This window comes from Somniosus microcephalus, chromosome 1 (genome assembly GCF_052327205.1).
Source record: "Somniosus microcephalus isolate GS21.2 chromosome 1, FLI_Smic_1.0, whole genome shotgun sequence".
In the NCBI taxonomy this organism is placed as follows: Eukaryota; Metazoa; Chordata; class Chondrichthyes; order Squaliformes; family Somniosidae; genus Somniosus; species Somniosus microcephalus.
In genome coordinates, this window is record NC_140987.1 from 82931851 (window position 1) to 82958887 (window position 27037).

General features: G+C 45.9%; 1 protein-coding gene across 3 annotated transcripts in view; it reads left to right on the plus strand.

Moving 5' to 3' along the window:
• Nucleotides 1-27037, plus strand: part of rassf6 (Ras association domain family member 6) — a 75521-nt gene that overhangs the window by 6924 nt on the left and 41560 nt on the right. The window lies entirely within an intron of this gene.

A 27037-nucleotide genomic window follows, 5' to 3' on the forward strand; every position in this document is an offset into this window, starting at 1 on the left:
GGAAAGGGGGGAGGGGCTGAAAGAACAAAAGGGAAGGTCTGTGATATGATAGAAGGCAGGAGAGGTTAAGAGACATTAAGAGATATTCAAGGCAAAAGGAGATGGTAATGGGACAGGTTAAGAAACAAAGGATGGCTCTAGATGAAGTGTAAATTGCGCTGGCAGAATGAAAGACAGCTGCCATGTGGGAGAGAAGAAAAAAAGGACACAGACAAAAAGTGTGGATAAAAAATATATATATGATAGGGGCCGAGGTTATGATCTGAAATTGTTGAACTCTATGTTGAGTCCAGAAGGCTGTAGAGTGCCTAATCGAAAGATGAGGTGCTGTTCCTCGAGCTTACGCTGAGCTTCAGTGGAACAATGCAAGAGGCCGAGGACAGTGAGGTCTGAGTGGGAGTGGAGCGGAGAATTAAAGTGACAGGCGACCGGGAGCTCGGGGTCCCCCTTACGGACTCCCGGTCGCCTGTCACTTTAATTCTCCGCTCCACTCCCACTCAGACCTCACTGTCCTCGGCCTCTTGCATTGTTCCACTGAAGCTCAGCGTAAGCTCGAGGAACAGCACCTCATCTTTCGATTAGGCACTCTACAGCCTTCTGGACTCAACATAGAGTTCAACAATTTCAGATCATAACCTCGGCCCCTATCATATATATATTTTTTATCCACACTTTTGTTCTGTTCTTCTCTCCCACATGGCAGCTGTCTTTCATTCTGCCAGCGCAATTTACACTTCATCTAGAGCCATCCTTTGTTTCTTAACCTGTCCCATTACCATCTCCTTTTGCCTTGAATATCTCTTAATGTCTCTTAACCTCTCCTGCCTTCTATCCTATCACAGACCTTCCCTTTTGTTCTTTCAGCCCCTACCCCCTTTCCCAGCCCCTACACTTGCTTAAAAATCTGTTCCATTTCCTGCTTTTTTCCAGTTCTAACGAAAGGTCATCGACCTGAAACGTAAACTCTGTTTCTCTCTTCACAGATGCTGCCTGACCTGCTGAGTATCTCCAGCATTTTCTGTTTTTAAACGCTGTCTAAGCCTTGCACAGCTGAACATTCATTCAGCAGCAGCAAGGATCCCCCTCCACCAGCGCTATTTAAAGGGATCATCAATCACTCTAAGGTTAGTTGCTGATTACTTTCCATTGGCTCTGTATAAGTTTGTGGAAGTGTTTGGTGCTTTCCAGAGTTTTTAAAGTTGGTGAGGTGACAGGCAGTGGTGCTGCAAGTGGAGAAGGCCTTGGTTCTGACTTCAAGGGTTCTGGTCAAACGACTTGCTCGCAGTCATAGGCGCTGTAGTTGCCATCCTCCTTGGCCTGCAGCATGACACGGAGACGGAGCAGAGGCAGCAAAGAAGAGGACAAGCTGCTCAAAGAGGAAGGAGGAGGAGGAGGAAGAGGGAGGAGGAGGAGGAAAAGGAGGAGCAAGTCGAAGGGAGGAGGCAACCAGCACATCCTGTCTCTGGCTGGGCTGTCTGTGATTGACTCATTTGACTATGGTTCCACTGCACACAACCCCAAATCCCCATTGTAACAGTCACACATCTTACCATCTCTCCGTTCCCCACTACCGAAGTTAAACTGACTGGCCTGCAGTTGCTGGGTTTATCCTTGCACCCTTTTTTGAACAAGGGTGTAACATTTGCAATTCTCCAGTCCTCAGGCACCAGCCCCATATCTAAGGAGGATTGGAAGATTATAGCCAGTACCTCCACAATTTCCACCTTTACTTCCCTCAGCATCCTAGGATACATCCCATCTGGTCCTGGTGACTTATCTAATTTAAGTACAGCCAGGCTTTCTATTACCTTTTCTTTATCAATTTTTATCCCATCCAATTTCTCTACTACTTCCTCTTTCACTATGACTTTGGCAGCATCTTCTTCCTTGGTAAAGACAGATGCAAAGTACATATTTAGTACCTCAGCCATGGCCTCTGCCTCCATGCGTAGGTCTCCATTTTGATCCCTAATCAGCCCCACCCCTCCTCTTACTACCGGTTTACTATTTATATGCCTACAGAAGACTTTTGGATTCCCTTTTATGTGCTCAAATCTCTGAAGTGGGACTCAAAGGCAAGAGTGGTACCACAGAGCCAAGGCTGACACCCATCCAATAATCCATACAATACAATAAACAGAAAAAAGGGGGCATCCTGCATACAATAAATCCAAGCAAATACCCACTAGAATGGCAGTGATTCTAACAGTGCTGTCATAAACTCTGCATGTGTGGTCAGGGTGGGTCCCAAAGCCATATAAGAATCTTGATTCAGGACAGCAATTCCAGATATCCAAACCAAAACATACCAAACTACATTGTATCCTCAAGTAGCCAGTAGGGGCAAAAAAACTTGAAGTTTTAGCCATTGTACCTGCAGAAATAAAAACATTTCTGCTGTAACTACATTACTTTAACCTGAGGGTAAATCTTACTCTTTAGCAATCAGCAGAAAAATGTTGCCACTGGCTATGCTCGTTGGTCCTGTAGGAATGTTACAACCATTTGAAGTGCATCTTAAGTAAAAGTGGCACTTTGTGCTGAAAGCACATGTCACAAGGTCAGGCAAAGAAATGTATGCTGCATCATGAATATTTGCATTTTGCCCAAAAAAACCTAGCGCTTTTCCTTTGAAATGGGACTAGAAAGCAAATGTCTCTTGATATTACCCCACTATATTGTGCTCCAAACAGCTACAAGTGGACCCTCGCTGTTAAGCACTATACAAGTAACTTAATAAAACACTCTAGTCGGAAATGTCTTTGACGATTTGCCCGATCAATTTCGGCAGAAAATCAGCAGAAACCCCAGATAGATACATAAATGGGTTTAATAACAGATGGAAATAATGCCGAAGCAGGATAATTAAAAAAAACGCTGGCATCATGTCCAAGCAGTGAGGTGTGGGTGTGGGGCTTGCAGCAGTGGTAAGTGTGCGAGGGTGAGGTGAAGCTATGAGTTTGAGGTATGAGTCATGTTTGGTAGAGATTGTTGGTAGGTGAGTGATGAAGGTGTGGTGCATTGAGCAGTGGGTGAGGCTAGTGGTGCAGATGGTGGGATACGGCATTTAAAGATGAATTCACTGACCTTGACCACTCGTGTGAGGTCATTAAACTTCTTCCTGCACTGCATCCAGGTCCTCGGGGCTATACTGCTGATGTTGACCACGATGGATATCTACTCACATTACCTTTTCTGAATTTGCCTGGCCAACATTACGGGCAAGCGCATCGATCGGGACATCCCGCGCAAGTCATTCACCAGCTGTTGCTGCTGGAAAAGATACCGCGCACCAAAAAAATGATAGAGAACATTGCTCCTGCCCCCTGTGGAAACAGGACCTCACTCCTCCTGTCCATCTTCTGCACCAAGGCTGCCAGTGCTGCATCTAAGAACCTTTGAGCATGCTCTCTCCTTTAAGAGGGGCAGACTGCCTTTCAGAAATGCAGGCTAGCTTGGGCCCCCTGCTGAGTGTGCAGCCACTCAGCAGTGTGTTCAGCGCTGGGCTGCAAGTCACAATCATGCTAATCAGCAGGCAGCACAAAGTTGGCGTGCTTTTTAAAAATTTGTTAATGGGATGTGGGCTGCTTTTATTGCTTATCCCTAATTGCCGTTGAGAAGGTGATGGTGAGCCAGTGACGATGAAGGAACGGTGATATATTTCCAAGTCAAAATGGTGTGTGACATGCAGGGAAACTTGGAGGTGATGGTATTCCCATGCACCTGCTGCCCTTGTCCTTCTAGATGGTAGAGGTCGCAGGTTTGGGAGGTACTGTTGAAGAAGCCTTGGCGAGTTGCTGCAGTGCATCTTGTAGATGGTACACACTGCAGCCACGGTGCGCTGGTGATGGAGGGAGTGAATGCTTAAGGTGGCAGATTGCGTACCAATCAAGCAAGCTGCTTTGTCCTGGATGGTGTTGAGCTTCTTGAGTATTGTTGGAGCTGCACTCATCCAGGCAAGTGGAGAGTATTCCATCACACTCCTGACTTGTGCCTTGTAGATGGTGGAAAGTCTTTGGGGAGTCAGGAGGTGAGACACTCGCTGCAGAATACCCAGCCACTGACCTGCTCTTGTAGCCACAGTATTTATGTGGCTGGCCCAGTTAAGCTTCTGGTCCATGGTGATCCCCAGGATGTTGATGGTGCGGGATTCGGCAATTGTAGAAGGTTTGATCCTGCATTGCAATCCCTGCGCCCATTGTCGGAGGCAATCACATTTCTAGCCCCCTTAATCTTATACTCCAACCCCCTTGCAATAAAGGCCAACATACCATATGCCTTCCTAATTGCATGCTATACCTGCATGTTAAATTTCTGTGTTTCTAGTACAAGGACACCCAGATCCCTCTGAACGCCAATTAAAAAAATATTCTGTTTTTCTACTTTTCCTACCAATGTGAACTCACATTTTACTCAATTTGTCACCTTCTTGCCCACTCACTTAGCCTGTTTATATCCCTTTACAGACTCTTTGGGCTGGATTTTCATTGAGGAGTCGGGTAGGAGGCAGGACTACAACTTTCGGGGTTGTAGCCCAGCGGGCTCAGCAGGCAAATTAAGTGCCACCCGGCAACAGGTCATGTCACAGATTGATATTTCATCTGTCAAGACCTTTTGACAGATGAAATATCAGCATTTCACAGCTGTTTGAAGCTGTCAAACACTGACAATCTGTACTCTAAGTTAATTCCTTCCTCTCAGGATGATTTAGAGATCTCCCCGGAACAGAAAGCTGAATGCTGCAATTAATGACAGCTCGTGGCCATTTTGCTTTCTGTGCCAGTGAGATGAGGGACTCCTGAGACCTGAAGGAAGGAAGGCTGTAAAGGTAAGTAAAGGTATGTAAAACTTATTTAAACACTTTACACACACCAAACACACTTACCTTTGCACTCATGCACCCATCACTCACCTGAACACCGGACATCTCGACCCCTCCAAGCCCTTCATCCCGACGGTCCGCCTCCTCTAACTTGGCGTGGTTTGGCGCCGTCGGGAATCCCACACTTCAACATTAAAAATAGGGATTAGGCTAAAAATTGCCAGTTAACTACCTGTTAACAGACAGTTAATTGGCACTAATCCCCTTCCCGCCTCGGGGAGACGGGTCCCAGTGTGGGTCGGGTATCCGCCTACTTTGAAACTGGCATGGAGGCGGGTTGGGTGCAGGATGGGTTCGTGCCCCCAGATTTTGGGATTTTAACCCCCCACACGCCTCCAATCCCACCTCCACAGCCCAATGAAAATCCTGCCCCTTGTGTTCTCCTCACAGCTTATTTTCCCACCTAGCTTTGTATCATCAGCAAACTTGGATACATTGCACTCAGTCCCTTCATCTAAGTCATTAATATAGTTTGTAAATAGCTGAGCCCCAGCACTGATCCTTGCAACACCCCACTAGTAACAGCCTGCCAACTTGAAAATGACCTGTTTATTCCTAGTCTCAGTTTTCTCTCCTTTAACCAATCCTCTATACATGCTAATATATTACCCTCAACCCCATCAGCTTTTATATTGTGTAACAACCTTTCATGTGGCACCTTATTGAATGCCTTTTGAAAATCCAAATATACTACAGCCATTGGTTCCCCTTCATCTACCCTGCTAGTTTCATCCACAAAAAACTTTAATAGATTTGTCAAATACAATTTCCCTTTCATAAAACCATGTTGACATTGCCTAATCATATTATGATTTTCTAAGTGCCCTGTTACCACTTCCTTAATAATGGATTCCAACATTTTCCTGATGACTAATGTCAGGCTAACTGGCCTGTTGTTCCCTGTTTTCTATCTCCCTCCTTTCTTGAATAGCGGGGTTACATTTGCTACCTTCCAATCGACTGGGACCATTCCAGAATCTAGGTAATTTCGGAAGATCACAACCAATGCAGCCACTATCTCTGTAGCCACCTCTTTCAGGACTCTAAGATGAAGGCCATCAGATCCATGGGATTTGTTGGCTTTTAGTCCTATTAATTTTTTCAGTCATTTTTCTTTACTAATATTAATTACTTTAAATTTCTCACTCTCATTAGATCCTTGGTTCCCCTCTATTTCTGGCATGTTTTTTGAGTCTTCTACTGTGAAGACAGATACAAAATATTTGTTTAATGTCTCTGCCATTTCCTTATTCCCCATTATAATTTCTCCGGTTTCATGCTCTCAAGGACCCATATTTAATTAGGTAGAAAAAAGTAAAAATAAATGTAAATTTTCAACAGGAGAGATAGAAAATGGAAAAGAATGGAGAATGAGGGGAAATAGGATGACAGTGCAGCTTGGATCAAAGTGTTGGGATCGTGGTGGGATTCTGAGGTCCAAGGTGAGAGAGTATACAGGGAATGGAATAGATGGCAGGTGAAGTAGAGATGACAGAAGCGATCTGTAAATGGCGAGAGAGGTAATGAGGCCAGACAAGATGGAGACGTGTAAAGACTTGCAGCATGGTGAATCTGTTGTGGAAATGCAGTGAGGAAATGCTTGTGGCTGAGGGAAGATATATCTAAGGTGGGAGCTTTTACTTTACATTTGAAGTTGTCAACTTAACAGCTGATTCAGTGGCCACTGAACTCCCGCCTCAGCTTGACAGATGGGGTCCATGACCCGCGTGGACCCCGTGAACGACCTGTCAAATGCAAAAGGTAAGCTCAAAATCATTCATAAGTGGCTCTAAACAAGCCACTAATTAACTGAATTTGGTCCCCCGCTGCTGTGTGTCGGGTCTGCTCAATGCTGACAGACCTGACATCAGGAAAGACATGTGGCAGCAAGTTCACAGTGGGGTCCCGACCCGCTGGGGGAAAAAAACACTTTCCCACTCGACCCTCCATTGATCGTGCCCGCTGACCCCCTGCAAAATTCCGGCCAAAGAAAGAAAGAAAGACTTGCATTTATATAGTGCCTTTCACGGCCACCGGACGTTTCAAAGCGCTTTACAGCCAATGAAGCACTTTTGGCGTGTAGTCACTGTTGTAATGTGGGAAACGCGGCAGCCAATTTGCGCACAGCAAGCTCCCACAAACAGCAATGTGATAATGATCAGATAATCTGTTTTTGTTATGTTGATTGAGGGATAAATATTAGCCAGGACAACAGGGATAACTCCCCTGCTCTTCTTCGAAATAGTGCCTTGGGATCTTTTAAGTCCGCCTGAGAGAGCAGATGGGGTTCAACGTCTCATCTGAAAGAGAGAGATCGAGAGAGACAGAGGGAGAGAAAGAGAGAGACAGAGGCCAGAATTTTGCCGGTGCTTAGTGGACGGGATCGGTGGTGGGTCGGCAGTGAAATTTGATTTGATTGACAGTGGGTTGGGAACCTGCTGTCAAATCATGCACATTTGCCTTTCCCAATGTCGGGTCTGCCAGCGCTAAGCAGAACCGACCGGCAGCGGCGGGGGACCTAATTTAAACAATTATTGGCTTGTTAACAAGCCCTTAGGAGTGAATTTAACCTTACCTTTTGACATTAACAACTCGCCCACGGCTTCCACGCTGCTCCTGGACCCCGTCTGTTAATCTGAGGTGGAAGTGGAGTGGCCATTGAATCAGCTGATGAGTGACAGCTTGAAATGCATAAAAGCTCCCACTTCACACCTGTTCACTTTCCAAGCACAGAGGCTGTTGCTTTTTCCCTTTGAAACACAGATTGACCTTTATGCAGGCTGCAAGTGTTTGGAGCAAACTCTCCAGCCTGTGTCACCTCATTGTAGCAACGTCTCTCACCATTAATAGATTCCTTCTGTCATTTCAACTTCAACTGCTATCTACTCCATCAGCACTTCCAAAGTTGCACACAAATCTGTCCAAGAACACAAAGTGTTGAAAATAAAGGTTTCAATGTTTGACACCACATTAAGAGAAACTTTACATGGACATTGCATAAAACACCCAAGTACCTTCCCTTGTGTGTTGTTAGTTGGTATGATTGGACAAGGATGAGGGCGAGTGTGAGGGGTGGCTCATGAGATGGGGATGTGATTATTATGTCCGTGTATAATTGAGACACGGACTGCAGGAGTTGATTATAACAAGTCTTTACTAAATGGAGACAACCTGGAAACTGAAAACTACAGAAGCCTGCTAGGGCCTTTTATACAGGGGTGGTCACTGCCGGTACTGCAGTCTGAGACCAGTTATTCCCTTAAAGGTACATACACAACAATTCCTCCCCTTTTAGATAAACAGTACATAACATTCATTTAACAACTAAATAATAACTAATTACAATTACGGTTGCTAGATACATTGGTTGAAGTTAAGCAATTATAAGTTCAGTCTTTGAGGAGGCTTCCTGATTCTGTCTGGATAACGCCTCTTTGGGATATCAGGTTCTTCTGGCAAGGTTGAGTCGGGATCAATGTAGTTGTTTGGTTCGTCTGCTTCCAATATCACCAATTCTGCGGTAGATGCAATTGGTACTTCGGTTTCATCGCCAGGTGTAACAGATTGTGGTGTGGAGTTGACGTTTTCCAGTGACTCTAGAATCTGGTCAGCATGGCGTCTTACAATGCTCTCTCCAATGTCCACGGTATACATTAGAGGTCCTTGCCGTGTACAGATCGTTCCTGGCTGCCATTTCTCTCTGCGGTAGTCCCGGGCCAAAACTGGTTGGCCTATCTTAAAACTCCTGGTCGGCCTTTCATTCATATTCTGAAACTGCCTGTTCTCCACATCTCTTCTGACATTTGGCTTAACCAAATCCAAGCGGCATCGTAGTCTTCGATTGAAGAACATCATGGCTGGAGTTTGGTTGGTAACCGCATGTGTCGCATTCCGGTAGGCAAACAAGAAGTTATCCACCTTGTGTTGTAGGGGTATATCTTCATTACACATTGCCTTGATAGCCTTCTTGAATGTTTGAACAAACCTCTCGGCCAATCCATTAGTGGCTGGATGATATGGGGCGGATGTGTAATGCTTAACACCATTGTTCTTTAAGAACCTCCGGAACTCTTCAGACACAAACTGTGGTCCATTGTCAGAGCAAATCTGTTCAGGCAGCCCATTCCTGGCGAATATGGCTCGTAAGACTGTGATAGTTTTTTCTGTGGTGGTTGAGGACATTTTTATTACCTCTGGCCACTTTGAATGTGCATCCACCGCAATTAAAAACATCGAGTCCATAAAGGGACCAGCAAAATCAATGTGCACCCTTTGGCATGGAGATGAGAGCCACTCCCATGGATGTAGAGGGGCTTGTGGTGGAGCGTTTTGGACCTTCTGGCATCCTGTACAGCTCTTGGTCATCTCTTCGATTTCTCTATCGATTCCCGGCCACCACACAAACGCTCTGGCTAAGTTCTTCATTTTTACCCCTCCCAGATGATCCTCATGAAGCTCATTGAGCACTCTATCCTTCAATTTGGGTGGAATTACTACTCTGGATCCACACATCAAGGTTCCTCTGTACACTGACAGCTGTTCTCTTCTCGGCGAGAATGCTGGCAGCAGTGGTTCGCCATGTGCTGGCCATCCCTTCACCGTTAAATCATAGACCCAGGAGAGTGTCAGGTCATTTCGTGTTTCCTTTTCTATGTTTGCATTCGTCACAGGGAGACATTCGACTATAGTCAAGTGGAATAACTCCACTGGATCCACTGCCAGTTCTTCTTCCACCATCGGCAATGGTAGGCACGACAACCCATCAGCATTCCCATGCTGTTTAGTTCCTTTGTACTCGATGTCATATTGGTGTGCCCCTAGGAAAAGGGACCACCTCTGTAGCCATTGTGCCGTCATTATCGGTACGCCCTTCTGAGGGTTGAAAATGGAGACGAGAGGTTGATGATCAGTTAGTAGAGTAAATTTCTGACCGTGCAGGTAGTGATTGAACTTCTTCACCCCCCACACCAGGCTGAGGGCCTCTCTGTCAATCTGGGCGTAGTTACGCTCGGCTGAAGTTAACGAGCGTGACGCAAAAGCTATCGGCCTCTCTGAACCATCAAGGAATTTATGTGACAGTACCGTCCCAATGCCGTAGGGAGACGCATCACACGCGAGTCTTATCGGTAGTGATGGGTTGTAGTGAGCCAATACTTCTCTTGAAGTGATTAGGTCCTTACTCTTCTGAAAGGCCCGCTTACACTCATCACTCCATTTCCATGCTACTCCCGTTCATAGTAGGGCGTTCAGTGGATGCAGAATTGTGGACAAATTCGTCAAAAACTTATGGTAGTAATTCACCAATCCGAGGAATGACCTCAGTTGCGACACATTTTCAGGCGCTGGAGCCTTAACTACCGCCTCAATTTTGTCAGGGGACTTATGCAACCCCTCTTCATCAATCACGTGGCCACAATACGATATCCGTTTCTTAAAAAACTCGCACTTGGGGCGATTGGCTCGTAGCCCATGTTCACGTAGTCTAGTGAGCACCTGCTCTAGGTTGGCAAGGTGTTCACTGTCATCTTCACCTGTCACTAGGATGTCGTCCAAGTAACACTGAGTCCCCGGAATCCCTTGCAGGACTTGTTCCATCGCTCTTTGCCATATCACCGGAGCTGATGCTACTCCGAATACCAGTCGATTATACTGGTAAAGACCTTTGTGAGTGTTTATCGTGAGATACTTCCTAGAGGATTTTTCAACCTCCATCTGCAAATATGCTTGTGCTAGGTCAATTTTTGTAAAACGCTTCCCTCCAGATAGTGAGGCGAAGATATCTTCTATCCTTGGAAGAGGATATTGTACTGTGTGAAGGACTGGGTTCACCGTCACCTTGAAGTCCCCACAGATGCGAACCTTCCTTGGCTCCTCAGACTTATTGTTTAACGTTTTCTTCATGACAGGAACGATGGGTGTCGCCCACTCGCTCCAGTCTACCTTAGATAACACGCCTGCATTCTCCAGATTCTCCAGCTCTGCCTCGACGGCTGGACGAATTGCATATGGTACCGGTCTTGCTTTGAAAAACTTGGGAATTGCATTCTCCTCTATTTTTATCGAGGCGGTTACGCCTTTAAGAGTGCCCAGTTCTTGTTGAAATACCTCTTTGGCGTCAGCTAAGGTTGTTGACAATCGTCCAGGAGTGACGTCGTCATCCTTTTTACCAGCCACCGTCAGTGCCTGAATGGAGTGCCAGTCTAAACTTATCTTTCTGATCCATTCACGTCCTAATAACGGTGGTCCACCATCTTGCAGAATGTAGAGATACAATTTCCGCATTTTCTTGCCGTTGTATTCGACAGGCACCCTTATTTTTCCTCTGGGGTATACTTTTTGCCCCGTATACGTCCTCAAGACAATGGCTGTCTCTCTCAAGGGTATGTGTGAGAATAGCCGCTCGTAGTCTCGTCGATTCATGACGGTTAGAGCTGATCCTGTATCCAATTCCATTTTGACTTGGGACCCTGCTATCGTGAGGGTGACCCAAATGGTTCGGTGATCCTCTTTTGTGATTACGTTGTGAAGTTTGAGACAGCTTAGTCTCTTGTTCCCGGATTCACTATCGCTCATCTGGTCTTCGGAACTACTGTCCGTCATCTTTTGTACTTTCCTGTACGGTTCCTTAGTAGCCTTTTTGTTGTCGTTGGTCTTCTTCCCAGACCTGCAAACTCGTGCAATGTGTCCCATCTTTCCGCATTGCCTGCATATTTTGTCCTTGGACCAGCAGTCCTTCTGGTCATGGTTTGTTCTGCCGCAGCGATAACATTTTGCAAATCCCCGTGTCATTTCGTGGGTGCCGTATTCCTGTGGCTTTTGTTGTATTTCCGCAGCTCCCCTTGCTGCTGCTTCGTACGATACTGCCACGCTGAAAGCCTTATCTAGCGTCAGCTCTTTCTCTGAGAGTAACCTCTTCTGGGTTCCTTCACTCAGGAGTCCACAGACAAATTTGTCCCGTAAGGTATCTGCCAGTCCTGCTCCGAACTGGCAGTGCTTTGATAGCTTGCATAGTTCCGTAAGGTAATCAGCATTGCTCTCATTTTTATGCTGATTTCTCCTGTGGAATTTAAATCTTTCTGCTATCAGCAGCGGTGTAGGATTTAGGTGTTCCTGTAGGATTGCAACAATTTCGTTAAAACTCTTCGCCTTCGGTTTGGCTGGAGTAATCAGGTCCCACAATAGGCCGTACGTTCTTGCGCCCATTAAATTTAGCAATACCGATGCCTTTTTCTCATCGGCTATTTCGTTTGCCTCGCAATATACCTCAACTCTTTCCACATACGTGATCCAGTCTTCTATTGCATTATCGAAGGCAGTGATATCGCCAGTCTTTGGCATCTTGAAAATCTAAGATGGCGCCTCCCGCGCTTTGCCTTCGTTCCTGATGGATCAAAATGGTGCCTCCCGCACTTTTCCTTCTTCCCCGCCGAGTTAAGATGGCGCCTCCCGCGCTTTCCCGCCGCTGCCGCAGCTGCCAACGCTGTTGCTGGTGATTATATTTATTTTACTATCCTGTAATGGCGACGCCCTATGGTCTTCGCGCCTCCCCGATCGCTGCTGCCAACGCCGCTCTCCGCGGTATTTTTATTTTTCTATCGTGCTTCAATATTTGCTCCGTTACTTGAAGAACCATTCCCGTCGTGGAGCAGACCCTCTGGGACACTTCCCTCCCTCTTCTTAGGTCCGAACGCTGCCCGGCTTCGAAGCACCTGCCGCGCCCTGTGTGCTCCACCCTCTCTCTCTCTCTATGCTTCCCGACTCGCTGCCCGGCCCCATTGCAGAGCCACCCGATCGAGCTCTAGCCCGCCGCAGCCCAGGAAGGATCAGTGCACTACCTGCCACCAGCCCGATTAGCTGGGAAACCACAGACTGGAGAATCAAGCCAGGCTCTCGACAGTCTCTCCTGCACTTTTCAATTCGATGATTTGGAGGGCGGTTGCCCACGGTCGACGCCCGTTTCTCGAGTTACTTTGGATTATTTTTTTATTTATTTTTTCTTTCTTCTGGCTTCGACCTTCAACAACGTCGTCTGAGGTGCTGCCGAGTTGCAGGTAAGTTTGTTTCTTACTCGTCGCCATTATTATGTCTGTGTATAATTGAGACACGGACTGCAGGAGTTGATTATAACAAATCTTTACTGAATGGAGACAACCTGGAAACTGAAAACTACAGAAGCCTGCTAGGGCCTTTTATACAGGGGTGGTCACTGCCGGTACTGCAGTCTGAGACCAGTTATTCCCTTAAAGGTACATACACAACAGTGATCATATAGATAGAAAGCGAGGGATGGGTGGAGGTGCAAGGTAAGTTGGTGTGAGTAAGGATGTGTAGGAGTAGGGTAGTGAAGGCAGAGTGATGGGGATGTGATGAGAGGCACAGCAGGATGTGGTTGAGTGTGACTTTGTACTAATGTTTTGTGATCTACTGAGATCATAGAAATGTTTGTGGCACTGCACCCAAGTCCTCCTGACCACATCCCTGCTTGTGCCCTCCTCTGCAATGTGCAACCAGGCTGTGTTGGTCTCCTGGGGAGGTCTCTTCCACCCATGGGAAGGGAAGAGGACCTCCCTGCATGCTGTGACTCCCTCCATATGCTTATGGGAGAGCCTGGGTGCAGCCCTGCACCTCAGTGCAGTCATTGCCAGTGTTTGCAGCACTCCAATGCTGTAGAACGCTGACAGCACAAATGTCAAAATAAAATTGGCCATGGTCCCTTTAAGGAAACCGGCTGATGACGCGTCATCAAATGATGTCACCTCTTCCTCTAATTGGCTGGGAAATGCACTGTGTGGGCTTAACAAGCCCCATCAAGGGAAATTCATTTTACAGAGCGGGATGGAGCCAGCAGCAAGGTTGGGACCCGCCACCAACATCGCCCGCGCCAGACCCATCGAGGTCAGCAAAATCGCAGCCAGACAGACAGACAGGCAGAGAGAGAGAGACAGAGAGAGATAAAGAGAGACAGAGAGAGTGAGCGTGTGACAGACAGTGAGAAGAGAGAGGGAGAGAGAGAGGCAGAGACAGTGATGGATAGAGAGAGTCAGAGACAGAGAGAGGAGGAGAGGGTGAGGGGTAGATTGCTCAGTCTCCATAGGAGAAAGCCACAAAAAATTCTTTTGTGCCATGTGGAGGAAGGTGGCATTGACACAGGCACTGAGCACCAACTCTCTCAACCCCTGGGCCACAGACCAGTTCAATGAGCTGGCAGGGCCGGCAGGGTAACACACCAGCTATTCTCCCTTTACTTCCTTGAGCGCCAACACCGTCTTCATCCTGTAAAGTTATTAGCTGCACATGTCACTCTTCACACTGTACTCTGGTTAAGGGGGACACTAACGGTATGAGTGACCATCTTCTCTAACTGCAATTACCTGCATGCGGAACCTTAAAACACTTTCCCTGACTTTAAAATCTCTCATATCAACTGTTCATTTCATCGGGAGACATCCCTCAGTTAGCTTCACCTAATTCACTCTATCATGTGGCAGGAAAACTTGTGTGCAATGTCTGCGAGAGGCAGGGGGCAAGAGCGGACATTCCCAACCTTGCCCCTGCAGTGTCAGCCCTTGTAGCTGTTGTCGGGAATATTTTGAGGAGGTGACTAAAGTAGTGGACAGAGGAATGTCTATGGATGTTATTTATATGGACTTCCAGAAGGCATCTGATAAAGTCCCACTTAAGAGATTGTTAACTAAGTTAGAAGCCCACAGAATTGAGGGCAAATTATTGACCTGGTTAGGAAATTGGCTGAGCGGCAGGAGACAGGCAGTAGGGATAATGGGCAGGTACTCAAATTGGCAGGATGTGACTAGCGGTGTCCGACAGGGATTTGTGTTGGAGCCTCAATGATTCACAATATTTATTAACGACTTAGATGATGGCATAAAAAGTCATATATCCAAATTTGCTGATAACACAAAGATAGGCGGCATTGTAGGCAGTGTAGATGAAAGCATAAAATTACAAAAGGATATCGACAGATTAAGTGAATGGACAAAACTGTGGCAAATAGATTTCAATTTAGGCAAATGTGAGGTCATCCACTTTGGACCTAAAAAGGATAGAACAGGGTACTTTCTAAATGGTGAAAATCTAAAAACAGTGAAGGCCCAAAGAGACTTAGGGATCCAGGTAGAAACATAGAAACATAGAAAAATAGAAGCAGGAGTAGGCCATTTGGTCCTTCGAGCCTGCTCCGCCATTCAACATGATCATGGCTGATCCTTTACATAGATCATTAAAATGTCATGAACAGGTACAGAAAATAATTTAAAAGGTTAATGGAATGGTGGCCTTTATATCTAGAGGACTAGAATACAAGGCGGTAAAAGTTATGCTGCAACTATACAAAACCTTGGTTAGACCACACCTGGAGTACTGTGAGCAGTTCTGGGCACCACACCTGAGGGAGGATATATTGACCTTGGAGGGAGTGCAGCGTAGGTTTACCAGAATGATACCCGGACTTCAAGGGTTAAGTTACCAGGAGAGATTACACAAATTAGGGTTGTATTCCCTAGAATTTAGAAGGTTAAAGGAGTGACCTGATCGAAGTTTTCAAGATATTACGGGGAACTGATAGGGTAGATAGAGAGAAACTATTTCCACTGGTTGGGGATTCTAGGACTAGGGGGCATAGTCTAAAAATTAGAGCCAGTCATTTTAGGAGTGAAATTAGGAAACATTTCTACACACAAAGCGGGGTAGAAGTTTGGAACTCTCTTTAGAGAGCGAAAAATAAAAATGACAGCGGAGAAGGCAATAGAGCAAGGTAACAGTGGGAGAATTAAAAACCAGAGCGTGTCAGGAAGGGACAGAATGTATAATGATAAAGGTAAAGTAGTAAAGTAGTAAAAGGGGTAAAAGCAGGAATAAATTGTCAGAAAACATATTTGAAAGTTCTTTATCTGAATGCATGCAGCATTCGTAACAAAATTGACGAGTTGACGGTACAAATAACTACACATGGGTATGATCTGGTGGCCATTACAGAAACATGGCTGCAAGATAATCATGACTGGGAACTAAACATACAAGGGTATTTGACAATTAGGAAGGACAGACAGGAAGGAATGGGAGGTGGGGTTGCTATGTTAATCAAGGATGGAATCACTGCAATAGTCAGAAATGATATTGGGTCAAAGGATCAGGATAGTGAAATAGTTTGGGTGGAGATAAGGAATAATAAGGGGGAAAAGTCACTAGTGGGCATGGTCTATAGGCCTCCTAACAGTTGCAACTCTGTTGGTCAGAGTATAAATCAGGAAATAGTTGGGGCTTGTAATAAGGGAACAGCTATAATCATGGGGGATTTTAACTTTCATATTGACTGGGCTAATCAAATTGAGCATGGCAGCCTAGAGGAAGAGTCCATAGAGTGTATTAGAGCAGTATGTAACTGAACCAACCAGGGGGCAGGCAATCTTAGATCTGGTCCTGTGTAATGAGACAGGATTAATAAAAAAATGTCCTAGTAAAGGATCCCCTTGGAATGAGTGACCATAATATGGTTGAATTCCAAATTCAGTTTGAGGATGAGAGAGTTGGACCTCAAACCAGCGTACTGAGCTTAAATAAAGGAGACTATGAAGGTATGAGAGTAGAATTGACTAAAGTGGACTGGGAAAACAGATTAAAGTGTAAGACGGTACAAGAGCAGTGGTCTACATTCAAGGGGATATTTCACATCTTTCAAGATAAATATATTCCACTGAGGAAAAAGGGGAATAAAAGAAAAGACAGCCATCCGTGGCTTAGTAAAGTAATAAAGGATAGTATCCGACTGAAAACAAGGGCATATAAAGTAGCCAAATCTAGTGGGAGGATAGAAGATTGGGAAGCATTTAAAAGCCAGCAAACAATAACTAAAAGATTAATTAAGAAAGGGAAGATAGGTTATGAAAGTAAACTAGCAAAAAATATAAAAACAGATAGCAAGAGTTTCTACAGCTATATAAAAAGAAAAAGGGTGGCTAAAGTGAACGTTGGTCCCTTAGAGGATGGGACCGGGAAACTAGTGGTGGGGAACATGGAGATGGCAAAGACGCTGAACAAATATTTTGTATCAGTCTTTACAGTAGAGGACACTAAAAATATCCCAACACTGGACAAACAGGGGGCAATCGGGGGGGAGGAGCTAAACACGATTAAAATCACTAAGGAGATGGTACTCAGTAAAATAATGGGACTTAAGGCGGATAAATCCCTCGGACCTGATGGCCTACATCCTAGGGTCTTGAGAGAAGTGGCGGTAGGGATTGTGGATGCATTGGTGATTATTTTCCAGAACTCCCTGGACTCAGGAAAGGTCCCAGCAGATTGGAAAACTGCTAATGTAACACTCTTATTTAAGAAGGGAAGTAGACAAAAAGCTGGAAACTATAGACCAGTTAGCCTAACATCTGTGGTTGGCAAAATGTTGGAGTCCATTATTAAGGAAACAGTAACAGAGCATTTGGATAAACATAATTTAATAGGACAGAGTCAGCATGGTTTTATGAAGGGGAAGTCATGTTTGACAAATTTGCTCAAATTCTTTGAGGATGTAACATACAGGGTGGATAAAGGGGAACCAGTGGATGTAGTGTATTTGGACTTCCAAAAGGCATTTGACAAGGTTCCACACAAAAGATTACTGATCAAGATAAGAAATCACGGGATTGGGGGTAATATACTGGCATGGGTGGAAGATTGGCTATCAAACAGAAAACAAAGAGTTGGGATAAATGGTTCATTCTCGGGCTGGCAATCAGTAACTAGTGGTGTTCCGCAGGGGTCAGTGCTGGGACCCCAACTCTTTACAAACTATATTAACGATTTGGAGGAAGGTACCGAGTGCAACATATCCAAGTTTGCCGACGATACAAAGATGGGAGGGAAAGCAGTGAGTGCGGAGGACATAAAAAACCTGCAAAAGGACATAGACAGGCTAAGTGAGTGGGCAGAGATTTGGCAGATGCAATATAATGTTGGAAAGTGTGAGGTTATGCACTTTGGCAGAAAAAATCAAAGAGCAAGTTATTATCTAAATGGAGAGAAACTGCAAAGTGCTACAGTACAAAGGGATCTGGGGGTCCTGGTGCATGAAACACAAAAAGTTAGTATGCAGGTGCAGCAGGTGATCAGGAAGGCCAATGGAATCTTGGCTTCTATTGCAAGGGGGATGGAGTATAAAAACAGGGAAGTCTTGCTGCAGTTATACAGGGTATTGGTGAGGCCACACCTGGAATACTGCGTGCAGTTTTGGTTTCCATATTTAAGAAAAGATATACTTGCTCTCGAGGCAGTTCAGAGAAGGTTCACTCAGTTGATTCCGGAGATGAGGGGGTTGACGTATGAGGAAAGGTTGAGTAGGTTGGGACTCTACTCATTGGAGTTCAGAAGAATGAGAGGCGATCTTATCGAAACATATAAGATTGTGAGGGGGCTTGATCGGGTGGATGCGGTGAGGATGTTTCCACTGATGGGTGAGACTAGAACTAGGGGGCATAATCTAAGAATAAGGGGCTGCCCTTTCAAAACTGAGATGAGGAGAAACTTCTTCACTCAGAGGGTAGTAAATCTATGGAATTTGCTACCCCAAAGAGCTGCGGAAGCTGCAACATTAAATAAATTTAAAATGGAGATAGACAGTTTCCTAGCAGATAAGGGAATTAGGGGTTACGGGGAGAGGGCAGGGAAGTGGACGTGAGTCTAGATTTGGATCAGCCATGATCCTATTGAATGGCGGAGCAAGCCCGAGGGGCCGTATGGCCTACTCCTGCTCCTACTTCTTATGTTCTTATGTTCCGCAAACAGTAATTGATGCTAGATCAATTGTTAATTTTAAATCGGAGATTGCTAGCTTTTTGTTAACTAAATGTATTAAGGGATATGGGCCAAAGGCGGGTATATGGAGTTAGGTGGCAGATCAGCCATGATCTCATTGAATGGCGGAACAGGCTCGAGGGGCTCAGTGGCCTACTCCTGTTCCTATGGTCAGGAGGAACTCTTTTCTTGCTGTGGCTGATAACGAGATTGGTGGGACAATGCCAGTGGCAGGTTAGTGGGTGCACTCCTACACAGTCACCATGACAGTCCTGTGAAGCACCACTCAGCCACAAGCTTCCACAGCCTTCTCTGTCTCCTTAATCCCAAGGGGGTAATGCTCACTCATTCTTAGCTTCTACCCTCCCTTCCTAGAGATCCATCATAGCAACAGGGGGTAGACAGTAAGGAAAATGATGGTGAGGAAGAGGAGGAGGAGCAACAGGAGAAGGAAACTCATAGAATAGTATCATAGCATTCAGCACAGAATGCCTGTGTCGATTCTTTGAAAAAGCTATCCAATTATTCCCACTTCACCACTCTTCCCCCACAGTCCTATCCCATAACCTCTGTTCCCTACCCAATGCCCCCTTTCCCCCATCCCATACTCCATTTCCCACATCTTCTGTCCCCTATCCCATAGAGTCATAGAGTCATAGAGTTATACAGCACAGAAAGAGGCCCTTCAGCCCATCGCGTCCACGCCGGCCATCAAGCCCTGTCCAATCTAATCCCATTTTCCAGCACTTGGTCCGTAGCCTTGTATGCTATGGCATTTCAAGTGCTCATCCAAATGCTTCTTGAATGTTGTGAGGGTTCCTGCCTCTACCACCCTTTCAGGCAGTGAGTTCCAGATTCCAACCACCCTCTGGGTGAAAAAGTTTTTCCTCAAATCCCCTCTAAACCTCCTGCCCCTTACCTTGAATCTATGCCCCCTTGTTATTGACCCCTCTACTAAGGGGAAAAGTTCCTTTCTATCTACCTTATCTATACCCCTCATAATTTTGTATACCTCAATCAGGTCCCCCCTCAGCCTTCTCTGCTCCAAGGAAAACAACCCCAGCCTGTCCAGTCTTTCTTCATAGCTGAAGCGCTCCAGCCCAGGTAACATCCTGGTAAATCTCCTCTGCACCCTCTCCAAAGCAATCACATCCTTCCTATAGTGTGGCGACCAGAACTGCACACAGTACTCCAGCTGTGGCCTTACCAGCATTTTGTACAGCTCCATCATAACCTCCCTGCCCTTATATTCTATGCCTCGGCTAATGAAGGCAAGTATCCCATATGCCTTTTTAACCACCTTATCCACCTGTTCTGCTGCCTTCAGGGATCTATGTACATGCACACCAAGGTCCTGCTGATCCTCTGTCTTTCCTAGGGTCTTACCATTCATTGTGTATTCCCTTGCCTTGTTAGTCCATCCAAAATGCATCACCTCACACTTTTCAGGGTTAAATTCCATTTGCCACTGTTCCGCCCATCTGACCAACCCATCTATATCGTCCTGTAGCCTGAGGCTTCCCTCCTCGCTATTTACCACCCCACCAATTTTCGTGTCATCTGCGAACTTACTGATCATACCTTTTACATTCACATCCAAATCATTAATGTAGACCACAAACAGCAAGGGACCCAGCACCGATCCCTGCGGTACCCCACTGGACACAGGCTTCCAGTCACAAAAACAACCTTCGACCATCACCCTCTGCCTTCTGCCACTAAGCCAGTTTTGGATCCAATGTGTCAAGGCACCCTGGATCCCATGGGCTCTTACCTTCCTGACCAGTCTCCTATGCAGGACTTTATCAAAAGCCTTACTGAAATCCATGTAAACCACATCCACTGCACTGCCCTCATCCACACACCTAGTCACCCCCTGAAAAATTCAATCAAATTGGTCAGACATGATCTTCCCTTGACAAAGCCATGCTGGCTATCCCTAATTAATCCTTGCCTCTCCAATTGGAGACTAATTCTGTCCCTCAGAATTTTTTCCAATAATGTCCCTACCACTGATGTTAGGCTCACCGGCCTGTAATTCCCTGGTTTATCCCTACTACCCTTCTTGAATAATGGTACTATGTTAGCTGTTCTCCAGTCCTCTGGCACATCCCCTGTGGCCAGAGAGGTTCTGAAAATTTGTGTCAGAGCCCCTGCAATCTCCTCCTTTGCCTCACATAGTAGCCTGGGATACATCTCGTCCGGGCCTGGGGATTTATCCACTTTTAAGCCTGCTAAAACCGCTAGTACCTCCTCCCTCTCGATGCTAATATGTTCAAGTATATCACAGTCCCCCTGCCCGATTTCTATGTCCACATCGTCCTTCTCCATAGTGAACAAAGATGCAAAAAATTAATTTAAAACCCCACCTACATCCTCTGGCTCTACACACAGCTTGCCACTTTGTTCCCTAATGGGCCCTACTCTTTCCCTAGTTATCCTCTTGCCCTTAATATACTTATAAAACACCTTAGGATTTTCCTTTATTTTGCTCGCCAGTGTTATTTCATGGCCCCTCCTCGCTCTCCTAATTTCTTTTTTAAGTATCCCCCTGCACTTTTTATACTCCTCTAGGGCTTCCTCTGTCTTTAGTCCTTTGTATCTGCCAAAAGCCCCCCTTTCTTTCCTAATCTATTCTCGTATATCCCTTGACATCCAAGGTTCCCTGGGCTTGTTGGTCCCACCCTTGACCTTTACGGGAACATGTTGCCATTGTACTCTCTCAATTTCCTTTCTGAAAGACTCCCATTGCTCCGATGTGGATTTTCCTTCAAGTAGCTGATCCCAGTCCACATTGGCCAGATCCTGCCTTATCATATTAAAATCGGTCTTCCCCCAATTTAGAACCTTTATTTCCGGTCCATCCTTGTCCTTTTCCATGACTACCTTAAATCTCACCGAATTATGGTCACTGTCACCAAAGTGCTCACCTACTAACACTTCTACCACTTGCCCGGCCACATTCCCTAGAATTAGGTCCAGTACCGCCCCCTCTCTTGTAGGACTTTCTACATGCTGGCTCAAAATGCTCTCCTGGATGCACTTTAAGAATTCTGCACCCTCTAAGCCTTTCACACTCTGACTATCCCAGTTAATATTGGGGAAGTTGAAATCCCCCACTATAATTACCCTATTATTTGCACACTTCTCTGAGATTTGCCTACATATTTGTTCCTCTATCTCCCCCTGGCTGTTTGGGGGCCTATAGTACACTCCCAGCAAAGTGCTAGCCCCCTTTTTGTTTTTAAGTTCAACCCATATGGCCTCATTAGAGGAACCTGTTAATATATCATCCCTCCTTACAGCAGTAATTGTCTCCTTAATTAATATTGCGACACCCCCTCCTCTTTTACGCCCCCCCCCCTCTGTCTCGCCTGAAGATTCTATACCCCGGAATATTGAGCTGCCAGTCTTGCCCTCCCTCAACCATGTCTCCGTGATAGCAACAATATCATACTCCCATGTGTTCATCAACAACTTCAGTTCATCCACCTTATTCATAAGACTCCTTGCATTAAAATAAATGCCATTTAGCCTTGCCCTACTCCCTTGTGCCGTTACATATTTGCTCTGCCTTCCAGTCTGACTTATTTTTTCCTCTATATTTGGCTGTACATCACCCCCTACTATAGCTCCACTCTGTATCCCATCCCCCTGCCAAGTTAGTTTAAACCCCCCCGAACAGTGCTAACAAACCTCCCCGCAAGGACATTTGTCCCGTTCTGGTTCAGGTGCAACCCGTCCGACTTGTACAAGTCCCACCTTCCCCAGAAGCAGGCCCAGTGATCCAGGAAACTAAAGCCCTCCCTCCTGCACCAACTCTTTAGCCACGCATTCATCTGCTCTATCCTCCTATTCCTATACTGACTAGCACGTGGCACCGGGAGTAATCCAGAGATTACAACCTTTGAGGTCCTGCTCTTTAATCTGCTACCTAGCTCCCTAAATTCTTGCTGCAGGACCTCATCCCTCTTCCTACCCATGTCATTGGTCCCAATGTGAACCACGACCTCTGACTGTTCACCCTCCCCCTTCAGAGTGCCCTGCAGCCGTTCAGTGACATCCTTGACCCTGGCACCAGGGAGGCAACAAGCCATCCTGGAGTCACGTCTACGGCCACAGAAACGCCTATCTGTTCCCCTTATGATAGAATCCCCTACCACTATTGCTCTCCCGATCTTTTTCCTCCCTTCCTGAGCAGCAGAAGCACCCCTGGTGCCAGGAAGTTGGCTGCTGCTGCCTTCCTCTGGTAAGTCATCCCCCTCAACAGTATCCAAATCGGTATACCTGTTTGAGAGGGGGATGGCCACAGGAGTCCCCTGCACTACCTGCCTGCTTCTACTGCTCCGCCTGATGGTCACCCATTTCCCTTCTGCCTGTGCAGCCCTTACCTGCAGTGTGACCAACTCACTAAACATGTTATTCACGACCCTCTCAGCATCGGGAATGCTCCAAAACTCATCCATCCGCAGCTCCAGCGCCGCAATGCGGTCTACTAGTAGCTGCGGCTGGATACATTTCTGGCACACATGGTCGTCAGGGACACAGGCAGCGTCCCTGAATTCCCACATCGAGCAAGAGGAGCATAACATGGGGCTGGGCTGTCCTGACATGACTTACCCTTTAATTAATTTAAATTAATTCAATACCACCAATTAAATATATACACTAGGGCACTTGTATGGTTTACCAACAGTCCCCGCTACACCAGAAAGACCTTAGCAACTATAAACCACAGAGTTAAAGTTTAAAAAATAGAGAAATACTCACCAACCAATCACTTACCTGCTCCCTGGTGACGTCACACTTTGATTACTTTTTACCTTTCTCCCCACTGCTGAGTTGGCCTCGCCTCGCCGCCGCCGCTTTTATACCTCGCCGGTCGCTGCTCTCCCCCAGGTCCAGCCGCTGTGGTCGGGCCTCGCCGCCGCCACTTTTATACCTCGCCGGTCGCTGCTCTCCCCCAGGTCCAACCGCTGTGGTCGGGCCTCGCCTCGCCGCCGCCGCTTTTATACCTCGCCAGTCGCTGCTCTCCCCCAGGTCCAGCCGCTGTGTACCCTCTCTACAGTATCCTACACACCACCAAACTAGATGAATTCCCCAGTTCTCCTGTAAAGTACATCCGTCACCTGATGAATACTCGGCCAGACAGCCCCTGTCCAATATTACAGAGATTACCCACGGCTGCCTGAGATGAGCCTGTGCCAGATGACCGTGGCTGCAGGTCCTCATGCAGTAAGTGAAAGTATGACCCTATTGCCTCTTTGGTGAAGCTCACTCTTCTAATACACATTTCCTCACTATAAGGTCCCCATAGGACCTGTGTTGCTGTATATTCCAAGTGGAGAGGGATCCATCCTCCTTAAATGCTGCCCGACTCATCTTTCCTCCAACCTGTGCTCCTCCTGCATGATAATGGAAGGTTGGAGTTTCCCATAGGGAATGCCATACCTGCACCTGAGGGTGGGAGCAAAAGTATCCTGTGGGTCTCAGTCCCACAGGCAGTGAGAAGCAAGTCCAGCACGGACTACGAGCAAAGCAAACAAATTTCTGACAAACCCGTTTCCAACTCTAGTAATCGGCAGGCAAGTTTCTGGTATTCCTCAGACTCAAAAACTCCTCGGGGTCATGTTTCCACATGATTTCCGCCCTAACAGCGGAATCCAGGAGGAATAAAGTGAAACACGAACACACAAACAATGACGGACAGGAAAAGACTCTCTGGTCCATCTAGCCTGTCCCACACAATTGTGATACCATGTGTATCACAATATATACAATCTCCACCCCACCCAAGAACCATGTGATCTCCTGGGAGAGGCGAAAAACTAGATAAAAAACACAGGCCAATTTGGGGGGAAAAATCTGGGAAATTCCTCTCTGACCACCACCACCCCCAGGTGATCAAAACTAGTCCCTGAATTCCCTGCAGTACCTACCTTTTGTACGAGGGGATCTCCACCCCAGCCAGAAACAGGTCCAGCTTTCATTTGAAGGAAGTCAGCGAATCAGCGTCCACCACACGAGACGGCAGCCTGTTCCAGAGGTCCACTATTCTCTGGGAAAAGAACCACCTCCTGACATTTAACCTAAAACTGGCCTTATACAACTTCAACTTGTGACCCCTGGTCCTCCCTAACCTATTTAATTGGAACAACCGGTCAGCTCGAACACAAATCGTGCAAAAGACCATGGAATTTTCCGGGTAAGTGAGTTGCGCCCATAAACACGTTACGCCCGAGTATCCGAGATCTTTTACATTGGTTCAAAAGTCCATTCGCCCGAAGCAGGCCCCGCCCACAAAACTGGCCACGTCCCTAGGTCGACTTGCCGAGTTTCCACAGATTGCACTCATTCAGGTGTGTTCATCACATTGCACCCAGATTCTCAGGCGCACAGGCACCCTTGGTCACATGAATCCAGCGATAATCACCTGTACCTGCAGTGACCAGCCGTCAATTGAAGCCAGGCCCTGTTGTGCTTCTCCCGCTGCTGTTGTAATTACTTTAAATTCAGTTTAAATTAGTCTAAATTCAGTCAATTACAGCAGAGCGGGCCACACCTGTGTGGCTTCAATTGACTGCTGGCCACAGGTCTTATGTATCAAGGGCAGATCAAAGCAGTCAATTGAAGCCGATGTAGAAGTAAGATCAAGAGCATGAAATCAGGCAATTAAAGAATGGCTCATTTCCTGCTAATCTCACTCCCTTGTCCTCTTTTTATTGAACCAAATGAACTGTAAATTAACTGTAACTTAATAAAACTTTAAATAAAACTTAACAAAATGTGGTGATTATTCCTTGATTAGTAAAAGTATTGTGATTCGTTGTTTGTTAACTGCCTTGGGATATGTGTTGTAATCTCATTGGTAGTTGATGATCACATGATGTGTTGTGGCTACCTTAAATTCAGTCCTTTTCTAGCTTAGTTGGGACTGGATGTGGAAAGATATGCTGCAGATTTTAAAGTTAATAAAGCCTAGCTTTGGAAGGCAAATCTATTCTTTATTTCAATTTATTAACTTAATATAAGGACGAATCGGTACGGGATGCTTTTATTAATGGATTACTGTCTAGATCAATTCGTCAGCGGTTGTTAGAAAATAAGACTCTGGATCTTAAAAGTGCTTTTGAGCAAGCTTCTACATTGGATGTGGCTCAGAGAAGTTCGGATTCTTATGCTCTTTTTAATCGGCCTGCGACTATGGTTTCGGCAGTTTCGGATGAAAAGGAATTATGTGGACTTAATGGGAGTGGTTTACCAGATTTTGAAACAGTTTCTACTTCGGCGGCCGTTGCCTCTAGGATTCAGAAGTGTTATTTTTGTGGGAATATCCGGCACCCTCGTCTGAAGTGTCCTGCTCGGGAGGCTGTGTGTAGTAAATGCGGCAAGAGAGGTCATTATGCACGTGTGTGCAAATCATCAGGTTCAATTACCTTCCCTTCTCCTGGTGTGGGAGGGTTTTCCTCCACTACCTCTTCTGTGACTATTCAGCCTTTAGATAGGGCGTTTATTGCATCAATTTCTGCTGCATTTGCTCATGGCCTAAACAAAGCTATAGTTACGGCTCAAGTTAATGGGTTGGAAGTGAAGGCCCTTATAGATACGGGCAGTACTGAGAGTTTTATAAGTCTTCAGTTTGCGAAGGAGAAGCATTTGAAAATTTCGCCTGTTACGTATCAGGTGTGTATGGCTCAGACGACCCTTACTTCACAAATAGCTGGTTGTTGCTTTGTGAAAATGGTTCTTCTGGGTAATACGTATACTGATATACGCCTATCTGTTTTGCCTAATCTCTGTGCGGATATTTTGATTGGACATGATGTGCTTCAGTTACACGAGTCTCTTAGTCTTTCATTTGGAGGGACTAAGCCACCTTTATCTATTTGTGGATTAACCTCTTTATCTATTCCTCCATTATCACTTTTTTCCAATTTGATGTCGGATTGTAAGCCAATTGCTACCAAGTCAAGAAGATATAGTAGTCAGGATAGAGAATTTATTAATTCTGAAGTTCAACGTCTCTTATTGGAAGGAATCATTGAACCTAGTTGTTCGCCTTGGCGAGCACAGGTAGTTGTCACGACTAATGAGAGACACAAGAAACGAATGGTGATAGACTATTCCCAAACTATTAATAGGTATACTCAATTAGACGCGTACCCTTTGCCTAAGATTGACGAGCTTATCAATAAAGTATCTCAGTACAAAGTTTTTAGCACTATTGATTTAAAGAGTGCTTATCATCAGATTCCTATTGTTAAGAAGGATCAACCATATACGGCCTTTGAGGCTGGTGGAAAGCTGTATCAGTTTTGCCGAATACCATTTGGTGTTACTAATGGTGTT